The following is a 21,436-nucleotide window of genomic DNA, read 5'->3' as shown; positions in this document are numbered from 1 at the left end:
TTTCAACAAGAATATCTTCCAGAAACTCTTTCAGAAAAATTTACTAGAGATTATCTAAAAATGAATCCAGGGATTCCTTTAAAAAACATGTTCAAAACATTATTTTGGGATTTCAAAGATCCAAAGATTCCTGCAATAATTCGCAGACATGGTTTCCTTTACATTTTATGTAGGTATTCCTATAGAAAGTCTTCCAAGAGTTTGATAAGAAAGCTTTCCTGGGATTTCCTAAGGAGCTCCTCATAAGATTTCTTCAGAAATTCTTCCAGGTTTTTCTCCTAGAATTCCTCTAGGGATTCACCTGGGAATTTATTCTGTGATTCTTTCAGGAACAATTGCAGGGATTATTTTAAAAAATTCCTCCAAGGACTCCCTCAGGAACTCTTTTTAGAATTCCTCCAGGAATTCTTTTTGGAATTCTTTCAGAAACATCTCCAGGAATTATTCCAGTACTTCCTCCAGGAAATGTTTAAGGATTTCCTTAGAAATTCCCTTTTGTATTGCTTCCGGGATTTCTTTTTGAGGTTTTTTTTTTCAGGAATTCCTCCAGGGATTCCTTTAGGAACTGCTACAGTGATTACTCAAGGAGTTCCTCCACAAACTCATCTTAGGATTCTTTCAGGATTTCTCCCAGAACTCCATTTGCGATTCCCCCAAAAATTCCTCCAGAGATTCACGTGGGAATTTCTTCTGTGATTCTTTCAGGAACAACTACAGGGATTATTTTAAAAATTCCTCCAAGGAATCCCCCAGGGTCTCTCTCTAGAATTTCGTCAGGAGTTTCTCTTTGAGTTCTTTCAGGAACTCATCCAAGAATTATCCAGTACTTCCTCCTTGGACTGTTTAGGAATTCCCATAGAAATACCTCTTGGAATTACTTCCGATATTCCTCCTGGGGTTTCTTCAGGAACTCCTGCAGGAATTCTATCAGGAGCTGCTACAGGGAATCCTAAAGAAGTTCCTCCACGATTTCATCAAGAATTCTTCCAGGGATTCCTCTAGGAATTCTTCCTGGCATTCCTCCAAGGATTCCTTCAAGAATTTCTCCAGGGATCCACTCGAGAGTTCCTCCCATGATTCTTTCAGGTACAACTTATTTTAGAAATTCCTCCAAAAGTTCCTCCAGGAACTCTTCTTATTCTTCAGGAATTCTTCCCTGTATTCTTTAAGGAACTCCTCCAGGAATCAATTCATTTCTTCCTCCTGGAACTGCTAAAGGATTCCTTTAGGAATTTCTCTAGAAATAACTTTCGAAATTCCTTCTGGAGTTTCTTCAGGAACTGCTACAGGGATTCCTCCACGAACACAAGAATTCTTCTAGAGATTTATCCAGAGGTTACTTCAGTAATTTCTCTAAGTTTTTCTTCAGGGATTCCTCCAGGAAATGCTTCGGAGATTCCTTCAGGAAATCTTCCAGATATTGATTGATATAGCTTTATTACAGAGACTTTGATCCCTTGAATGGGTTGTCTCTCCCTCCAGATATTTCTTCAATGATTCTTCCAGGAAATCCTCTAGGTTTTTTTTCCGGAATTCTTCCAGAAAATTCTCCAGGAATACCTTAAGGAATTTTTCATGGCGTGCTCCAGGCATTCTTCCAGAAATTCCACCAGAAATTTCTCAAGAAATTTCTTCGGGGATTCCTAGAGTGATTTCTCCACAATTTTTTCCAAAGGTTGTCCCACGGATTCCTTCAGGAATTACTTCGAGGATTTTTCCAAAAACCCTTCCAGAAATTACCCTAGAAATTCTTTCAAGAATTTTCAAGGGATTTTTTCAGAAAAATAAAAATAATAGAAATAGAAATGTCCCAGAATTCTAGAGACTCCTTCAGTAATTAATCCAGTAATTCTCACAGAAATACCTACAGGAATTGCTTCAGGCATTCCTCCAGGATTTTATCCAGGAATTTCTCAAGGAACTCTCCTGGGAACCCCTCTGTCCAGCATTTCAGTTTTTTATGGTGGTTCACCCAAATTAATCCGCGTTGTTGGACCGATAGACACTTGTCATGCTACAGGTCAATTATGTCATCACAATTATCATCATTGTGTACCTCGTGGAGAGTACAGTGCTACATAAACCCACTCCCTTCGCCCATCATTAGTGGGGACGCCTGGGATGGAGACCGAACCAATTGGTGATTGACATTTTGCTCCATGTCGTTAGTTACAACTGTAGATAGCATTCAAACGGATGGCACGCTTGGGTTAGGTATTTTGCTGCGATAAAGGAGTAAGTGTGGTTGATAAACGAAGAGCGTCCTCATCGAGTGGATTGGATTGTTTCACGGAATTTATCTACTGATGGAATGGAACGCTTCAAGGCACTAAATTTGAATGGAGTTGAATTCCATGCTTTCGGAGTTTTCGGTGAATGTAATTACAGTTGTGAGAATAAAATCCATTTCCTCGGGAAAGCTACAGCCGCCCCATTCGCATTAATCTCGCTGCCAGTAGTAAAACTGTCTCCAACTATGTCTAGACTGGTACTTGCCGGAAAACCTTTCTCTCAGGAAATGCTATCAATTTTCGTAATGGTAACACTAAAAAGGTCTTTCTCATGGAAGCGTTTGTTGTCCCAATGGGAACTAAGATGAAGATGCCAGATGACGATGTGGATGTAGAAATTGAGCAGAACAAAATCGTCCGAACAACAATTTTAAGTCTACAATTGATATCAGGAATCAGATAGGCGTCTCAAGGACCACGATATCAACCATTTGGAACATTTAAACCATCCCCATAATAATACATATATGAGTTCCTGTGAATTTTGCTTTTAACAAACTGCGATTTAGTTTGTTGCTGAAATTTTCCTCTTCGATTCTCGCAATCCAACACCCAGCTTCGGCAAGTAATTGAATTTAGTGAAAAATTTTCATCGCCTTTATTCTTGGATGATTCGATGCGAATTGCTTTGTGTTGCACTTGAAGCTCATTTTCTGGGTAGACTCCCGCACCACCAGTAAACTGGAACAGTCGGAACAGCGAAGAGCATATACCTAAATATTTTCGGTGCACAATACAACGTTGCAAAATTCTGGAGCAACATTTGAGAAGGGCCCAAGAGGTCTTGTGTCTTTTTTCGAAAACACTCCGTAGGGCATAACAACAGCCCGCCCACGCAAATGAACACCGTTATCCGAAAGATCGATGTTTGCTCTATCTGATAACGGTCTTAGTTTTTGTGAATAAGCTGATGGGGGCTCAGGAGCGACGTGTGAAGTCATTGTTTACCAATGCTTGTATGCCCTTTTCAAATGTTGCTCCAGAATTGTCGGAAATGGGTACACTGAAAAATATTATAACCCAAAGAATAAGTTTTAAAAACTCAAATTTGGCTAAACTGCTTAAAGTTTTAACTCAAAGTTGGGTTGTTTTCTCCCTCGCCCCACCGGAATGTTGTTGAAAACAAAGAGAGAAGCACCGACGCATCCGCTGCTCTTCCGTGGAAGAAGCCAAATTTGGGTTTTCTTGAATTAACCCAAATTTGCGTCATTTGAGGCCTCCGTTGGGTGAAAATAACTTACCACCCGAGCAGGAGAAAATAGCTGAAGAATAACTAACTCAGGTATGGAAAACCGAATACCTACAACCTGAATGAGGTATTAAGTAGCCCTGCATAAGAGGTAAAATACCTAAAATAATAACTGGTGTGTATTCTGTGCATAACGCGTGAATAATGACATCAGGTATGGCAATACCTAAATAATAATCGGAGATTTTTCCATACAAATAGCGATTTTCCCATAATCGAATAATACCTCAATCAGTCCTCAACACCAAATCAATAACTCGTTGAGGTATTGTATCAATACCTACCAAATACCAAAATAAGTTATTTTCAATACCTGGACAACCGACCAATACCTTGTCTTGGTATGATACCTGACTTTGGTATGCTCCAGTTATGTGGCAGTTATTCATTCCTGCTCGGGCACTGGGTTAATTTTTTTGCCGCTCTCAAACGAGAACTACTCACTCACCACTTTCGCTGTTTAACGCAAATTTGAGTTATTCCACAGAAGACCGGGATTGCGTCAAAACAACTTAAATTTGGGTTGATTTGTAGTTCAGTGTAGGTATTCGAACCCTTCATCTCATTATGTGTGAACGAAATTTGGAATGGAATTTTTTTTTCGCTCACTCTCGGGAACAATGCTAGCGTGTGTGTGTTGAAAAATTGAAAAGAAATCTGCTTGCACGAGATACCTAGGTACTTTAGAAGATTTTCCTCGATGTACTTGGCAAACGAGTGCTTACCAAAACTTAAAAGCAAAACGTGCAATGAGGTGGGTTCTAGCTCAATGTTTACCTGAAATGCCCCTAGGGAAGGCGAGGATTCATCGTGTTGGAAATAATGTGCTTTTTCGGTGTTTTAATTCTTATGGTTTGATCTGCTGTAGCGCTTAAAGTTCGTTTCTGGAGTTATAAAACTTTCAACATGTCTTTGTACGGAATATTATATCAAGGCACACACAAACAATGCAACGCATATACATATGCTACATATCAGTTATTGTTAGTGAACAAAATTTTTTTCATTTTCACTATACAAAAAATGAAGCTTATTTATTTACCTATTTAAAAATCATATTCTTGGAGGAATCATATAAGGAATTCCTGGAATAATCCCTGAAACAGTTCCTAAAAAATCCATGAAGGAATTTTCGAGGGAATCCCTGGATGAATTGTTGGAGAAATACCTGGAGTATTTTCGGAGAAATTCCTGAAAGAAAAGAGTTCCTAAAGGAGCTTCTGGAAGAATTTCTGTAGGAGTTTCTGGAGGATTTCCTGGAGAAATTCCTGGAGGAGGCCCTGGAAGAATTTTTGAAGGGATCTCAGGGAGAGGTCTTGAAGCATTCCAAAGAAGAATTCGAAGAGGAATCCTTGGAGGAATTACTGAAATAATCCCTGGAGTAGGAATCCTAAAAAAATACTTGAGGTAATCGCTGGAGTAATTCTTGAAAAATCTGGATTTATTCGTAGATAAGTTTCAGAAGAAATCGTGAGAGGAGTTCCTAGTAAGGTTCGTGAAGGAATCCTTAGAAGAATTCCTTAAGTTATCATTGGAGCAGTTCCTAAAAGAATTACAGAAGGAATTCTGGAGGGAATCCCTGGAAGAGGTCCTGAAGGAATCCCAGGTAGAATTCCTGAAGACATCTCAGGAGGAAGCCCCAGAAGGGATTCATAAAGGAATCCAAAGAAAGAAGAGGGAGAAATGGAAAGATTTGTTAATCTGAAATTAAAAAAAAAAAAGGAATTCTTTGAGAAACTCCTGGAATAATTCCTATTGCAGTTCCTGAAACCACACCAGAAGGAATTCATGCAGGACTGCGAGAATTTCTGAGATAATCACTGGTGCTCATTTAGTTCCTGGAGAAGAATGCATCCCTCCAGAAGGAGGAGTCTCACGAGCAATCCGAGGAGAAAAAATTGCAGGACTTCAAATATAAGAGAACGGTTTGTTTGGTGGATTATGAATACTGTTCCATTGTCAGATCACACCACCAAACATTGATGACTTCCAAACCAATAATGTACCCTACCCTACTGAATTCCTTCCTTGAGGCACACACTCAGTTGAGCTCGGCTAATTTCTATTCTTTTGCCGAGATTCGCACAGCCGAGCGCTCGGTAAACGCAATTCAATTGAGATATCACACGCTTAAACTGCTCCGCACATCGCATGTGTAACAGTTACTCACTGTGGAGCATCGCTGCAGCAAATCCGGGAGAATGTGTGAAAATTATGTGTAGGGTAATTGTTCCCATCGTTGTTGTAGTACCTATTGTTGCGGTAATGGCAATTGAGCACTTTTTCGACTGAAATGTTACCAAAAGGTATTTTTAATAGATGTATGGTGCTTAAATTGTGAGATTGCACCATTTGTTTGCTTAAGATTTGCCCAAAAACCTATTTAAAAAAAATATGTGTTTGCTGCTGTGTTCCTATTGTTGCGGTAGTGTTCCTAATGTTGCGGTATCCCATATGATTTCAATGGGATACCGCAACAATAGGAACAAAATACCGCAACATTAGGAACACATACCGCAACATTAGGATCACAATGTGTTCTTTCAGATAAAAACGAATAAAATGCTCATAACAACATCAAAGTGGCAATATTTCGTTATTTTCCCGTAGATTAAGGATGGATTTTATTATTTTCAATTCAATCCATGTAAAAAGTTTGCTTGGGGCGATACAATTGTGGTTTAAACATGAACCCAGCGCTTAACTCCTACATGATCGGATCAATTACCCTATGTCTTACTCACACCGTGAGCTGATGGCCATTTACACATTTATGAGTTCTTGCCTTGTGTTGACAAACGCTCCAAAAAGCGAGCGTTTGTCAATTTTTATCAACAAAAAAAATAAAAGAAAACTTTTTTTCTTCGTAAGGGGCCGTTCATAAACCACGTAGACTATTTGTGGGGAGGGGAGGGGGGTGTCTGGCCAAAGTCTACGCTCCTTACAAATTTCAAAATTTTTGTATGGACAAAAGTCTACGAAAGGGGAGGGGGTCTGAGATGGCCAAAATTTGGTCTACGTGGTTTATAAACAGTCCCTAATGATCCCAAGGATGATCCCAGAGAGTAAGTAATCAATTAAAAATAAATTGAAAGAAGTTATTAAATTAAGTTTTTATTTGATTTAGGTGAAAAACTACATCGCTGGAACTCGTATGCAATGGATAATCCGGTCATCGATACATGAGACAACTGAATTTATATTAAGTAATAAACCTATATTAATTTTATTTATAGTATTAAACTTTTAATGAAATGAAATTACTGTTATTTTATTCAAAAGTTTAGAAAAATAATCAATTTTATTAAAATGAGCAACTATCACACTTTTCCGAAGCAAGCGAAGCATTCGCATTTATGTGTAACAGTTACTCATTCTTCCGGAATGGTGACGAAACGCTTCAATGTGTGAAGCTTACTCATGCTGCTTTGGCTTTCAAGCATTTGCTCAAAAATGAGTAAGGCCCCACTTGCTCACTTTAGGAGTGCCATGGGATGAATACAAATTTGAGTAGATCTTGCTCATTATTGAGTGGACCGACCTCCGCGTGCAGCAAAAAGTCAAGTTTATTCATAGCAGCACCCATGGGTGCCGCTATAATCAAACATTAAACGTCAAGCGTTTAGCCGAGATTTCAGCCAATGAACTTTAACGGAGATCCGCACAGCCGATCTCGGCATTCTATTTTAAGTGTGCAATCGTGGAGATTCTGAGATTTTCGATCTCGGTTGTCTTGACACGGTAAAGGAAAGATATGTTGCGTAATCCAGATCCCATTGTGATCCACTAGCCTCTGCCCAGCAACTCCTATCTCTTACTCCGCGTGGTAACGGCTGGAAACTAAGAGCAACCTTGAGAAAGATTTAGTAACCAACCCCGGTGGGAACTTTGGTCGTAGGCTGACATGGAAGGGGGGGGGGGGGGGGGCTTGCCTGAGTGTTTGATCTCCAGGAGGAGCGGCCACAACAGTGTCTGATCCCCATGTTAGGGACGGCTGATCAACGTCCGAGTGCCAGAGAACGACTCAAAGCTCAACTGTGCACTATGGTCCTATGGAAAGTAAGGGGTTGGTGTCAGGGCTTACGAGCCAGCCGTGAAAAACCATTGTAACGAAAAATCAACAACATAATACGAACCGAGACCAACGGCAACGACCCCAGCGAACAAAAAGGACTTGCGATTGGAAACTCGGTATGTGATACTGCCGATCTCTCAACTTCATTGAAAGCACCCGCATACTCGCTGATCTACTGAAGGATCGCGGGTTCGGCATCGTGGCGCTGCAGGAGGTGTGTTGGACAGGATCCATGGTGCGAACGTTTAGAGGTAATCACACCATCTACCAGAGTAGTGGCAGCACACGCAAGCTAGGAACAGCTTTCAGCGTGATGGGTGATATGCAGCGGCGCGGATCGGTTGAGGGCCGATCGACGAAAGAATGTGCAGGTTGAGGATCAAGGGCCGATTCTTCAACTTCAGCATAATAAACGTGCACAGCCCACACTCCGGAAGTACTAATGATGACAAGGACACATTTTACGCGCAGCTCGAACGCGAGTACGATCGCTGCCCAAGCCACGACGTCAAGATCATCATAGGAGATTTGAACGCTCAGGTAGGCCAGGAGGAGGAATTCAGGCCGACGATTGGTAAGTTCAGCGCCCTGCAGCAGACGAACAAAAACGGCCTTCGACTCATTGATTTCGCCGCCTCCAAAAATATGGCCATACGTAGCACCTTTTTCCAACACAGCCTCCCTTATCGTTACACCTGGAGATCACCACAGCAGACGGAATTTCAAATCGACCACGTTCTGATTGACGGACGGCACTTCTCCGACATTATCGACGTCAGGACCTATCGTGGAGCCAACATCGACTCCGACCGCTATCTGGTGATGGTCAAACTGCGCCCAAAACTCTCCGTCATCAACAATGTACGGTACCGGCAACCGCCACGGTATAACCTAGAGCGACGGATGTCGCCTCAGCATACGCGCAGAATCTTGAGGCCGCGTTGCCAGATGAGGGCGAGCCCCCCCTCTAGAGGACTGCTGGAGTACATTGAAAGCAGCCATCAACGACGCAGCCGAGAGCACCATCGTGTACGTGTAACGGAATCGACGGAACGATTGGTTCGACGAAGAGTGCAGAACGGTTTTGGAGGAGAAGAACGCAGCGAGGGCGGTAATGCTGCAGCAAGGGACCCGACAGAACGTGGAACGTTACAAAGAGAAGCGGAAACAGCAGACTCGCCTCTTTCAGGAAAAAAGCGCCGCCTGGAAGAAGCGGAGTGCGATGAAATGGAACTACTGTGCCGTTCCCAAGAAACACGGAAGTTTTATTAGAAGCTCAACGCATTCCGCAACGGCTTCGTGCCGCGAGCCGAAATATGCAGGGATAAAGACGAAGGTGGAAAGGTGGAAGCAGCACTTCAATCAGCACTTGAATGACGTGAAGAACGTAGGCACGGGAGACCAAGGCAATGGAGAAAACGACGACGCCAGTGCAGCGGCGGAAGCAAATGAACCAACTCACCCACTGAGGGAAGTTAAGGATGTCATTCACCAGCTCAAAACCAACCAAGCAGCTGTTAAAGACGGTATCGCAGCTGAACTCATCAAGGTGGGAAAAGTTGGCCACCTGTCTGCACCGGCTGATAGTCAGGATCAGGGAAACCGAACAGCTGTCCCATTCACAAGAAAGGCGACCATTTGGAATGTGAGAACTTCAGGGCGATCACTATTTTGAAAGCTGCCTACAAAGTGCTATCCCAGATCATCCTCCTGTCACCTAAAACGAATGAGTTCGTGGAAAGTTATCAAACCGGCTTCATCGACAGCCGGTCGACAACGGATCAGATCTTCACCGTACGGCAAGTCCTCCAGAAATGTCGTCAATACCAGGTCCCAACGCATCACCTGTTCATCGATTTTAAAGCGGCATACGACAGTATTGACCACGCAGAGCTATGAAGAATCATGGACGAAAACGGCTTTCCTAGGAAGCTGACAACACTGATTAAAGCAACGATGGACGGTGTGCAAAACTGCGTAAGGGCTTCGGGTGAACTATCCAGTGCATTCGAATCTCGCCGGGGACTGAGACAAGGTGATGGACTCTCATGCGTACCCTTCAATATCGCTCTGGTAGGTGTGTGGTGACGAGCCGGGCTCAACAGCCGGGGAACGATTTTCACAAAATCCGGTCAATTTGTGTGCTTTGCGGACGACATGGACATTATTGCCAGAACATGTGGAACGGTGGCAGAGCTGTACGACCGCCTCAAACGCGAAGCAGCAAAGATCGGACTGGTGGTGAATGCCTCAAAGTTCATGCTGGTAGGCGGAAACGAACACGACCGGATTCATCTGGGTAGTAATGTTACGATAGACGGAAATACTTTCGAGGTGGTGGAGGAATTTACCTACCTCGGATCTTTACTGACGGCTGAAAACAATGTGAGTCGTGAAATTCGGAGGCGCATCATCAGCGGAAGTCGGGCCTACTACGGGCTCCAGAAGAAACTGCGGTCGAAAAAGAGTCACCTACGTACCAAATCACCATGTACAAAACGCTAATAGGACCGGTGGTCCTCTACGGGCACGAGACATGGACCATGCTCGAGGAGGACCTGCAAGTACTCGGAGTTTTTGAGCGACGCGTGCTAAGGACGGTCTTCGGCGGCGTGCAGGAGAACGGTGTGTGGCGGAGAAGGATGAACCACGAGCTCGCTGCACTTTACGGCGAACCCAGCATCCAGAAGGTGGCCAAAGCCGGAAGGATACAGTGGGCAGGGCATGTTGCAAGAATGCCGGACAACAACCCTGCAAAGTTGGTGTTTGCAACTGATCCGGTTGGCACAAAAAGGCGTGGAGCGCAGAGAGCACGATGGGCGGACCAGGTGGAGCGTGACCTTGAGAGCATTGGGCGCGACCGAGGATGGAGAGCGGCAGCCACAAAACGAGTATTGTGGCGTACTTTTATTGATTATGTCTTGTCTTAAATGAGATGTTGAACAAATAAATGTATGTATGGAAACCAAAATCGTGGCGTGCACTGGCGGTACTCGGACACACCAATCGGAAGGCTAGTTTTCAAAGAAACCGAAAAAAGGTCCTATTGAAGGACATTGCAGGGTCAGTTATGATCCATCAGGATTTTGGAGGACTGAGTTACCTGGATGCAGGTTAACTCTGGCACTTTTCACTTCTGGCACAATCAATTATTTCGAACACTCCACAATTACTTCAGCACATCCGATCTACGCGCTCGCCTGTTTCAAAGTGGGCGATGGCCGCCCACCCAAAGACCTTTGAACCCTTCAACCATCTCCCAAGTTCCGTGAAGTCATCATCTATGACTTGATTCACGCCATGTTTGGCTGTAGTTGGTTGCAACCCAGTGGTTTTCCAATCGCTAAAGTTTGGTAACGTATCTGAACCTTTGACTAACATGGTGCATATTTAAAAGCTGATACGAACCTTGTAACAACGGTTACAGGTTCTACGGTTCACAAGTTGTCGATCAGGCTTTATAACTTGGGCACACTGAACGTCTGCGAGGTGGTCTTTTTTGTATTAACCCGGAGACTGCTATCGAAGTACGATCGATGATTACCTATCCCCGCAGGTACAGATCTGAGGCAGCAGTTCGCTCTTATCAGTGGTGGGTGGTGATAAGAGTCGAAAGCTTCCTGATCTATCGTTATAGCATAATACAGGCCTTGTTATTTCATGCTCTTGGCGGCGATGGGACTTTTGCATGCCATCTGGGAGGCTATCCCATAATTCTGGTGCCCTATCCGGGTAATGAGTGGTGATTCCTGAACGAACATTATCGAGGTGACGATAGGAAATAGGATCTCTGTTCTGTTGTTCCTGTTGTATTGTAGCTGAATGGTCACTAGGTCGAAATTTCTTGCCGGTACGTCCCCACTGTGAAATAGCTTGGCTCTCAGTTTAGTGTTCTGTGAGCACTTCCATAGTTATTACCTGAGAGCCTCCTCTGCCAATGATTATTTTGTATGCGTATATCGTGTGGCAAACACGAAGATACTTTGTGTGTGATTTTAGACCGCCATCTTTGATATTCTGATTGCCATTTTTGGACTCCAGACATCTTTCTTATACCAAATATACCCATATTGCATGATTTTAGGGCCTAAAACTCCATTAAACAGTCGCCATCTTGAATTTGGAGCCGTCATCTTGGAGTTTAGACCGCCGTCTTGAATTTTGAGCCGACATCGTGGAACTTACGGTGCCCAGTGATGATTTCCGCACAGAATTCGTCAACCATGCTAAAGGTTACACAAATCGCCGCAGTTTGATGTGTCACGTGATGGGACTTGGTTCAGTTTGATATACGGCCAGTTCTACCGGTTCACCGCGGTGCTGGTCCGGATCACTGATTTGGCTATAATTCCGGAACTCCCTGACCGATTCGGACCATTTTTAATAGCAAACAATACGGTACAATAAATTACCGGTTCGATTCGAGCTATAATCCGAAAAATCGGCCTATGGGAAATGACTTAAAAGTCAGTGAACTTTTCTGTACACAGACATACATAGACACACACACACACACACAGACATCATCTCAATTCGTCGAACTGAGTTGATTGGTATATGTGACTTGACCATCCGATCCTTCTATCGTAAATTCGTTTTCTGAGTGAACATATAGCCTTTCAGTTCTTTAAGGTGAACGAGAAAGGCAGTGCCTACAATGCTTCGTTCTTGAGCTATGATTTTTTGAACGATAATAAAAGAAAAATCCCCAGTACCCAGAAGGATTTGGGAACGATGCGCTCAACGGATCTGTCTAGCATATCAGTTTTATGGTGGTTCACCCAAATTAACCCGCGTTGTTGAACCGATAGACACTTGTCATGCTACAGGTCAATTATGTCATCACAATTATTATCATTGTGTACCTCGTGGAGAGTACAGTGCTACAGAAACCCACTCCCTTTGCCCATCATTAGTGGGGACGCCTGGGATGGAGACCGAACCAATTGGTGATTGACATTTTGCTCCGGGTCGTTAGTTACAACTGTAGATAGCATTCAAACGGATGGCACGCTTGGGTTAGGTACTATGATGCTGCGATAAAGGAGTGTGGTTGATAATCGAAGAGCGTCCTCATCGAGTGGATTGGATTGTTTCACGGAATTTATCTGCTGATGGAATGGAACGCTTCAAGGCAGTAAATTTGAACGGAGTTGAATTCCATGCTTTCGGAGTTTTCGGTGAATGTAATTACAGTTGTGAGAATAAAATCCATTTCCTTGGGAAAGCTACAGCCGCCCCATTCGCATTAATCTCGCTGCCAGTAGTAAAACTGTCTCCAACTATGTCTAGACTGGTACTTGCCGGAAAACCTTTCTCTCAGGAAATGCTATCAATTTTTGTAATGGTTGCACTAAAAAGGTCTTTCTCGTGGAAGCATTTGTTGTCCCAATGGGAACTAAGATGAAGATGCTATATGACGATGTGGATGTAGAAATTTAGCAGAACAAAATCGACCGTACAACAATTTAAAGTCTACAATTGGTATCAGGATTCAGATAGCCGTCTCTAGAAGGAACAAATCAAACATTTGGGACATTTGTACCATCGCCGAAATAAGAGCCTATTTCATCATCTACATGAGTTCCTCTGAATTTTGCTTTTAACAAACTGCAATTTAGTTTGTTGCTGAAATTTTCCTCTTCGATTCTCACAATCCAACACCCAGCTTCGGCGAGTAATTGAATTTAGTAAAAAATTTTCATCGCCTTCATTCTTGAAAATTCGATGCGAATTGCTTTGTGTTGCACTTGAAGCTCATTTTCTGGGTAAACTCCCGCGCCACCAGTAAACTGGAACAGTCGGAACAGCGAAGAGCATATACCTAAATATTTTCGGTGGACAATACAACGTTGCAAAATTGTCGGAAATGGGTAGGTATTTGAACGGCAGCCTATTTATTGCACCCATAAACAAACAGATACGCTCCATAGACAAAAAACATATGTTCCATGAAAATGTACAATGTTACTCATAAATAATTGAAAACGTCCCATACTTTATAGAAAATGTACCGGTAAAACATAAAATTTTCTCATTAAAAGTGCAATTTTGTACCAATAAATAATACTGAAATGCTCCATACTAAAACACAAATGCTCCATAATAAAATGCAAATGCTCCATGGAAAATTAATATTGTACCCATAGTAAATTGAATATTGCTCCATAGAAAAATTAAATTACTCCATAAAAAGTTGAAATTGCACCATAGAAAATAGATAAATGCACCATAAGTATTATCAAATTGCACCATACAAAATATGAATTGCTCCATGAAAAATTGAAAATTCTCCATATTGTCGTAATTTAAATTCGGTAGTGGTGAACTGCTTTACGTAGCACTACTTTAGTGGTGCAGATGTTTAAAGTTATGGAGAATTTTCAATTTTTTATGGAGCAAATTATATTTTATATGGTGCGTTTGTTGATACTTATGGAGCATTAATCTATTTTCTATGGTGCAATTTCAATTTTTTATGGTGCAATTTAATTTTTCTATGGAGCAATATTCAATTTACTATGGGTACAATTTTAATTCTCTATGGAGCATTTGCATTTTATTATGGAGCATTTGTGTTTTAGTATGGAGCATTTCAGTATTATTTATTGGTTCAAAATTGCACTTTCAATGAGAAAATTTCATGTTTCACCTATACATTTTCTATAAAGTATGGAACGTTTTCAATTATGTATGGGTAACATTGCACATTTTCATGGAACATTTGTTCATTCTTTAGGGAGCGCTTTTTGATTTTCTATGGAGCATTTGTAATTTGTTATAGTCGCAATAACATTTTGCCGTATTTGAACCCTTCATCTCATTGTGTGTGAACAAAATTAGAAATGGATTATTTTTTTTTCGCTTGCTCTCCGGAACAATGCCAGCGTGTATGTGATGAAAAATTGAAAAGAAATCTGCTTGCACGAGATACCTAGGTACTTTAGAAGATTTTTCTCGATGTACTTGGCAAACGAGTGCTTACCAAAACTTAAAAGCAAAACGTGCAATGAGGTGGGTTCTAGCTCAATTTTTACCTGAAATGCCCCTAGGGAAGGCGAGGATTCATCGTGTTGGAAATAATGTGCTTTTTCGGTGGTTTAATTCTTATGGTTTGATCTGCTGTAGCGCTTAAAACGCGTTTCTGGAGTTATAAATCTTTCAACATGTCTTTGTACGAAATACTTTATCAAGGCACACACAAACAATGCAACGCATATACATATGCTACATATCAGTTATTGTTAGTCAACGAAGATCTATTTTTTTTTCATTTTCACTATACAAAAAATAAAGTTTATTTATTTACCTATTTAAAAATCATATTCTTGGAGGAATCATATAAGGAATTCCTGGAAAAATCCCTGAAACAGTTCCTAAAAAATCCCTGAAGGAATTTTCGAGGGAATCCCTGGATGAATTGTTGGAGAAATACCTGGAGGAGTTCCTGGAGTATTTCCGGAGAAATTCCTGAAGGAAAAGAGTTCCTACAGGAGCTTCTGGAAGAATTTCTGTAGGAGTTTCTGGAGGATTTCCTGGAGAAATTCCTGGAGGAGGCCCTGGAAGAATTTTTGAAGGGATCTCAGAGAGAGGTCTTGAAGCATTCCAAAGAAGAATTCGTAGAGCATAGGTTCCCAAACTTTCAGATCGCGCGACTCCCTTTTGTCAGCAGATGTGGTTTTCGCGACCCCCCATAGAAATTCCCTCATTTGTTGTCTGTTACAGTAAAATATTTAACTATCCTTCGCGACCCCCTGCATGAAGGCCGGCGACCCCCCTGGGGGGTCGCGACCCACAGTTTGGGAAACCATGTCGTAGAGGAATCCTTGGAGGAATTACTGAAATAATCCCTGGAGTAGGAATCATAAAAAAAATGCTTGAGGTAATCGCTGGAGTAAATCTTGAAAAAATCTGGATTTATTCGTAAATCGTAAATCGTAAATCGTGAGAGGACTTCCTAGTAAAGTTCGTGAAGGAATCCTTAGAAGAATTCCTTAAGTTATCATTGGAGCAGTTCCTAAAAGAATTACAGAAGGAATTCTGGAGGGAATCCCTGGAAGAGTTCCTGAAGGAATCCCTGGTAGAGTTCCTTAACACATTTCAGGAGGAAGTCCCAGAAAGGATTCATAAGGGAATCCAAAGAAAGAAGAGAAGGGGAGAAATGGAAAGATTTGTTAACGAGTCTCTGAAATTGAAAAAAAAATCCAAGGAGAAATTCTGGAAGGGGTTCCAAGAGTAATTTCTGAAGGTATCCCAATGAGAGTTCGTGCAGGAATTCTTTGAGAAATTCCTGGAATAATCCCTGTTGCAGTTCCTGAAAGCACACCAGAAGGAATTCATGCAGGGCTGCGAGAATTTCTGAGATAATCACTGGTGCTCATTTAGTTCCTGGAGAAGAATGCATCCTTCCAGAAGGAGGAGTCTCACGAGCAATCCGAGGAGAAGAAATTGCAGGACTTCAAATATAAGAGAACGGTTTGTTTGGTGGATTATGAATACTGTTCCATTGTCAGATCACACCACCAAACATTGATGACTTCCAAACCAATAATGTACCCTACCCTACTGAATTCCTTCCTTGAGGCACACACTCAGTTGAGCTCGGCTAATTTCTATTCTTTTGCCGAGATTCGCACAGCCGAGCACTCGGTAAACGCAATTCAACTAAGATATCACACGCTTAAACTGCTCCGCACATCGCATGTGTAACAGTTACTCACTGTGGAGCATCGCTGCAACACGCTATGTCCAAAGAAAAGTATTATGAAAAGTGAATGTGAATGTACCTCCAATTTTTTCGCTTGAACCGCATTTTTGGACCTCTAGATTCAGAATAGGGTAAAAGGGTATAATGCGCCCCACCGGGGCAAAACGCCCCTCTTCATTTTCTAGCGATTCCAGCGCTTTTCGCATGCGTGATCGATTGGAAATCTCAAATATTGAAGAATTATTGCCATCAAGCTGGTCGGTTAGCGGATTGGTACAGAAAAGCAATAAAAATATCAAAAAGTCTGAAATCGAGGCTTTTGGCGTAATATTTTACCTCTTGTGAGCTGACTTCATTGTAAACGAAGCTAGTTCTGTTCGCTTGTGTTACTTTGCAACTTTTATGCAGTTAAACACTTGTTGAAAGACCCTTCTAGGATAAGCATGTGGTGGAATTATCCCCTGGGACAGTTTTATCACGGGGCTGGACGTTTTTCTTTTGATGGGGCGTATTGCCCCGTTTGTTTTGAAAAGGCAAATTTTGGAACGTTTTCGAAAAACGTTTCAAATCTTCCATAGCCAACTCTCCAAAGGCAAAGTTCGCATGCAACAATTCACTAACTTTAGTAACAACGATTTGCAGTGAACAATAGATGAAGTAAGGCGCCAGTTTCAGATATATTGCCATTTCTGCTTAGGGGGGGCATATTATACCTGTTTACCCTATGTGCAATTTAAAATCATCCATCTTGGGTTTTTTTCCCATACATTTATATATGGGATGAAATTCACCTTAAAATGACTTTTTTCGACATTTGTTTGGGAAAATAGGAACAAAAATCAAAAATATCAAAAAACCCAAGATGAAATATTTTAAGCCGCACAGATTCTGAAACTAGAGGTCCAAACCTATCATCTTAGACAATAACATTTGGGGTACATTCATTTTCCATAATACTTCTCTTTGGACATAGCGTGCGCAAATCCGGGAGAATGTGTGAAAATTATGTGTACGTCTTACTCACACCGTGAGCTGATGGCCATTTACACATTCATGAGTTCTTGCCTTGTGTTGACAAACGCTCCAAAAAGCGAGCGTTTGTCAATTTTTATCAACAAAAAAAATAAATGAAAACTTTTTTCTTCGTAAGGGGCTGTTCATAAACCACGTATACCAAAATTTGGCCATCTCAGACCCTCAGGGGAGGAGGAGGTCTGAGATGGCCAAAATTTGGTCTACGTGGTTTATGAACAGTCCCTAATGATCCCAAGGATGATCCCAGAAAGTAATTAATCAATTAAAAATAAATTGAAATAAGTTATTAAATTAAGTTTTTATTTGATTTAGGTGAAAAACTACCTCGCTGGAACTCGTATGCAATGGTCATCGATACATGCGACAACTGAATTTATATTAAGTAATATATATTAATTTTATTTATAGTATTAAACTTTTAATGAAATGAAATTACTGTTTTTTTTTTATTCAAAAGTTTAGAAAAATAATCAATTTTTTTTAAAATGAGCAACTATCACACATTTCCGAAGCAAGCGAAGCATTCGCATTTATGTGTAACAGTTACTCATTCTTCCGGAATGGTGACGAAACGCTTCAATGTGTGAAGCTTACTCATGCTGCTTTGGCTTTCAAGCATTTGCTCAAAAATGAGTAAGGCCCCACTTGCTCACTTTAGGAGTGCCATGGGATAAATACAAATTTGAGTAGATCTTGCTCATTATTGAGTGGACCGACCTCCGCGTGCAGCAAAAAGTCAAGTTTATTCATAGCAGCACCCATGGGTGCCGCTATAATCAAACATTAAACGTCAAGCGTTTAGCCGAGATTTCAGCCAATGAACTTTAGCGGAGATCCGCACAGCCGATCTCGGCATTCTATTTCAAGTGTGCAATCGTGGAGATTCTGAGATTTTCGATCTCGGTTGTCTTTGCACGGTAAAGGATGGATATGTTGCGCAATCCCGATCCTATTGTGATCCACTAGCCTCTGCCCAGCAACTCCTATATCTTACTCTGCGTGGTACCGGCTGGAAACTACGAGAAACCTTGAGGAAGATTTAGTAACCAACCCCGGTGGGAACTTTGGTCGTAGGCTGACATGGAAGGGGGGGGGGCTTGCCTGAGCGTCTGATCTCCAGGAGGAGCGGCCACAACAGTGTCTGATCCCCATGTTAGGGGCGGCTGATCAACGTCCGAGTGCCTGGGAACGACTCAAAGCTCAACTGTGCGCTATGATCCTCCGGAGAGTAAGGGGTTAGTGTTAGGGCTTACGAGCCAGCCGTGAAAAACCATTGTAACGAAAAATCAACAACATAATAATACGAACCGAGACCAACGGCAACGACCCATTGAACAAAAAGGACTTGCTATTGGTAACTTGGTACGTGGAACTACCGATCTCACGCGGTACGTGGAACTTCATTGGGAGCACCCGCATACTCACTGATATACTGAAGGACCGCGGGTTCGGCATCGTAGCATTCAGAGCTAATCATACCATTCACCAGACCTGCAGAAACACACGCGAGCTAGGAACAGCTTTCATCGTGAAAGGTGATATGCAAACGCACGTGATCGGTTGGTGGCCGATCGATGAAATAATGTGCAGGTTAAAGATCAAGGGCCGATTTTTCAACTTCAGCATAATAAACGTGCACGCCCACACTCCGGAAGCGCTGATGATGACAAGGACTGCTTCCCAAGCCACGACGTCAAAACCATCATAGGAGATTTAAACGCTAAGGTAGGCCAGGAGGAGGAATTCAGACCGACAATTGGAAAGTTCAGCGTCCACCAGCAGACGAACGAAAACGGCCTACGACTCATTGATTTCGCCGCCTCCAAAAACATGCCCATACGTAGCACCTTTTTCCTACACAGCCTCCCTCATCGTGACACCTAGAGATCACCACAGCAGACGGTATCTCAAATTGACCACGTTCTGATTGATGGGCGGCACTTCTCCGACATTATCGACGTCAGGACCTATCGTGGCACCAACATTGACTCCGACCACTATCTGGTGATGGTCAAACTGCGCCCAAAACTCTCCGTCATCAACAATACACGGTACCGGCGATCGGCGACTGCACAACCTAGAGCGACTGAAACAACCGAATGCACCTCAGCATACGCGCAGAATCTCGAGGCCGCGTTGCCAGACGAGGGCGAGCTCGATGAGGCCCCTCTAGAGGACTGCTGGAGTACAGTGAAAGCAGCCATCAACGACGCAGTCGAGAGCACCATAGCATACGTGGAACGAAATCGACGGAACGAATGGTTCGACGAAGAGTGCAAAACGGTTTTAGCGGAGAAGAACGCAGCGAGGGCGGTAATGCTGCAGCAAGGGACCCGACAGAACGTGGAACGTTACAAACAGAAACGGAAACAGCAGACCCGCCTCTTTCGGGAGAAAAAGCGCCGCCTGGAAGAAGCGGAGTGTGAAGAAACGGAACTGCTGTGCCGTTCCCAAGAAACACGGAAGTTCTATCAGAAGCTTAACGCATCCCGCAACGGCTTCGTGCCGCGAGCCGAAACATGCAGGGATAAAGACGGAGGCCTCTTGATGGACGGACGTGAGGTGATCGAAAGGTGGAAGCAGCACTTCGATCAGCACCTGAACGGCGTGGAGAACGTAGGCACGGGTGCCCACGGCGACGGAGGAAACGACGACGTCAGTGCAGCGGAGGACGGACATGAACCAACTCCCACGCTGAGGGAAGTTAAGGATGCCATTCACCAGCTCAAAACCAACAAAGCAGCTGGTAAAGATGGTACCCGAGCAGAAGAAAATAACAAGAGAATAACATGTCAAGGTATTCATCTTAAATACTACCATACCTTGATATGCCCTTCATTAGGTGGTAATAAGAGGCAAAATAACAAAAACGAATACCAAAATTTTGTATAAATAACACCAAGAAAATAACAAGTCTTGTTATTTCAATAATGATTGCATACCTAAAATTTCAAGTGCTGTATTTGTTATCGTAAAGTTATTGAATAGCAAACTAATAACATTTCTTGTTATTAAATGTTTCATTTGATCGATGACTTCATGATGCAATAGCAAATCCTGTTATTCGGTTATTTTCACTGCTAAACCAACAAATACCACACAATACCAAACTCTGCTCAAATACCTCCAAATGTTATTATGATGTTCTCATAACATTTTGTAGAATAACGGAGCAATAACAATTTTAGGTATTAGAGCACATGTTGCTCTTCGCATAGTATTTGTAAGGTATGCCCTTCTGCTCGGGTATCGCAGCTGAACTCATCAAGATGGGCCCAGAAAAGTTGGCCACTTGTCTGCATCGGCTGATAGTCAGGATCTGGGAAACCGAACAGCTATCGGAGGAGTGGAAGGAAGGGGTAATCTGACCCATTCACAAGAAAGGCAACCATTTGGAATGTGAGAACTTCAGGGCGATCACTATTTTGAATGCTGCCTACAAAGTGCTATTCCAGATCATCTTCCGTCATCTGTCACCTAAAACAAATGAGTTCGTGGGAAGTTATCAAGCCGGCTTCATCGACGGCCAGTCGACAACGGACCAGATCTTTACCGTACGACAAATCCTCCAGAAATGCCGTGAATACCAGGTCCCAACGCATCACCTGTTCATCGACTTCAAAGCGGCATACGACAGTATCGACCGCGCAGAGCTATGGAGAATCATGGACGAAAACGGCTTTCCTGGGAAGCTGACTAGACTGATTAAAGCAACGATGGGCAGTGTGCAAAACTGCGTAAGGGTTTCGGGTGAGCTATCAAGTTCATTTGAATCTCGCTGGGGACTGCGAAAAGGTGACGGACTCTCATGCCTACTCTTCCACATCGCTTTGGAAGGTGTGATGCGGGAGCAAGTTTGCTACATATTCTAAGCCGGTAATTACATAGCTGATTCTCAGGATAGGAGTTCGTCATGTCCCTGAGACTCCTGTCTCAGCTGCCCCACTTCCTCAATCTTACTGAAGTCAGACAGTACCCAGCCGCACCACCCACGCAACTCTTAACTGGTGGTCTTTGTCAACGATTGACCAATGGAAGTATGAGGTAGGAACTTGTGGGGACCAGAGCTGAGTGTGTTT

The 21,436-nt window shown here is 42.6% G+C and overlaps 1 protein-coding gene across 1 annotated transcript in view; it reads left to right on the top strand.

Moving 5' to 3' along the window:
• Nucleotides 1-21,436, top strand: part of LOC109429337 (tyramine receptor 1) — a 297,991-nt gene that overhangs the window by 143,211 nt on the left and 133,344 nt on the right. The gene's annotated exons all lie outside the window — the stretch shown is intronic.

Source organism: Aedes albopictus, chromosome 1, assembly GCF_035046485.1.
Source record: "Aedes albopictus strain Foshan chromosome 1, AalbF5, whole genome shotgun sequence".
Taxonomy (NCBI): domain Eukaryota; kingdom Metazoa; phylum Arthropoda; class Insecta; order Diptera; family Culicidae; genus Aedes; species Aedes albopictus.
Note: the sequence above shows the minus strand (reverse complement) of the source record. Positions and strands in the feature narration are given on the sequence as shown.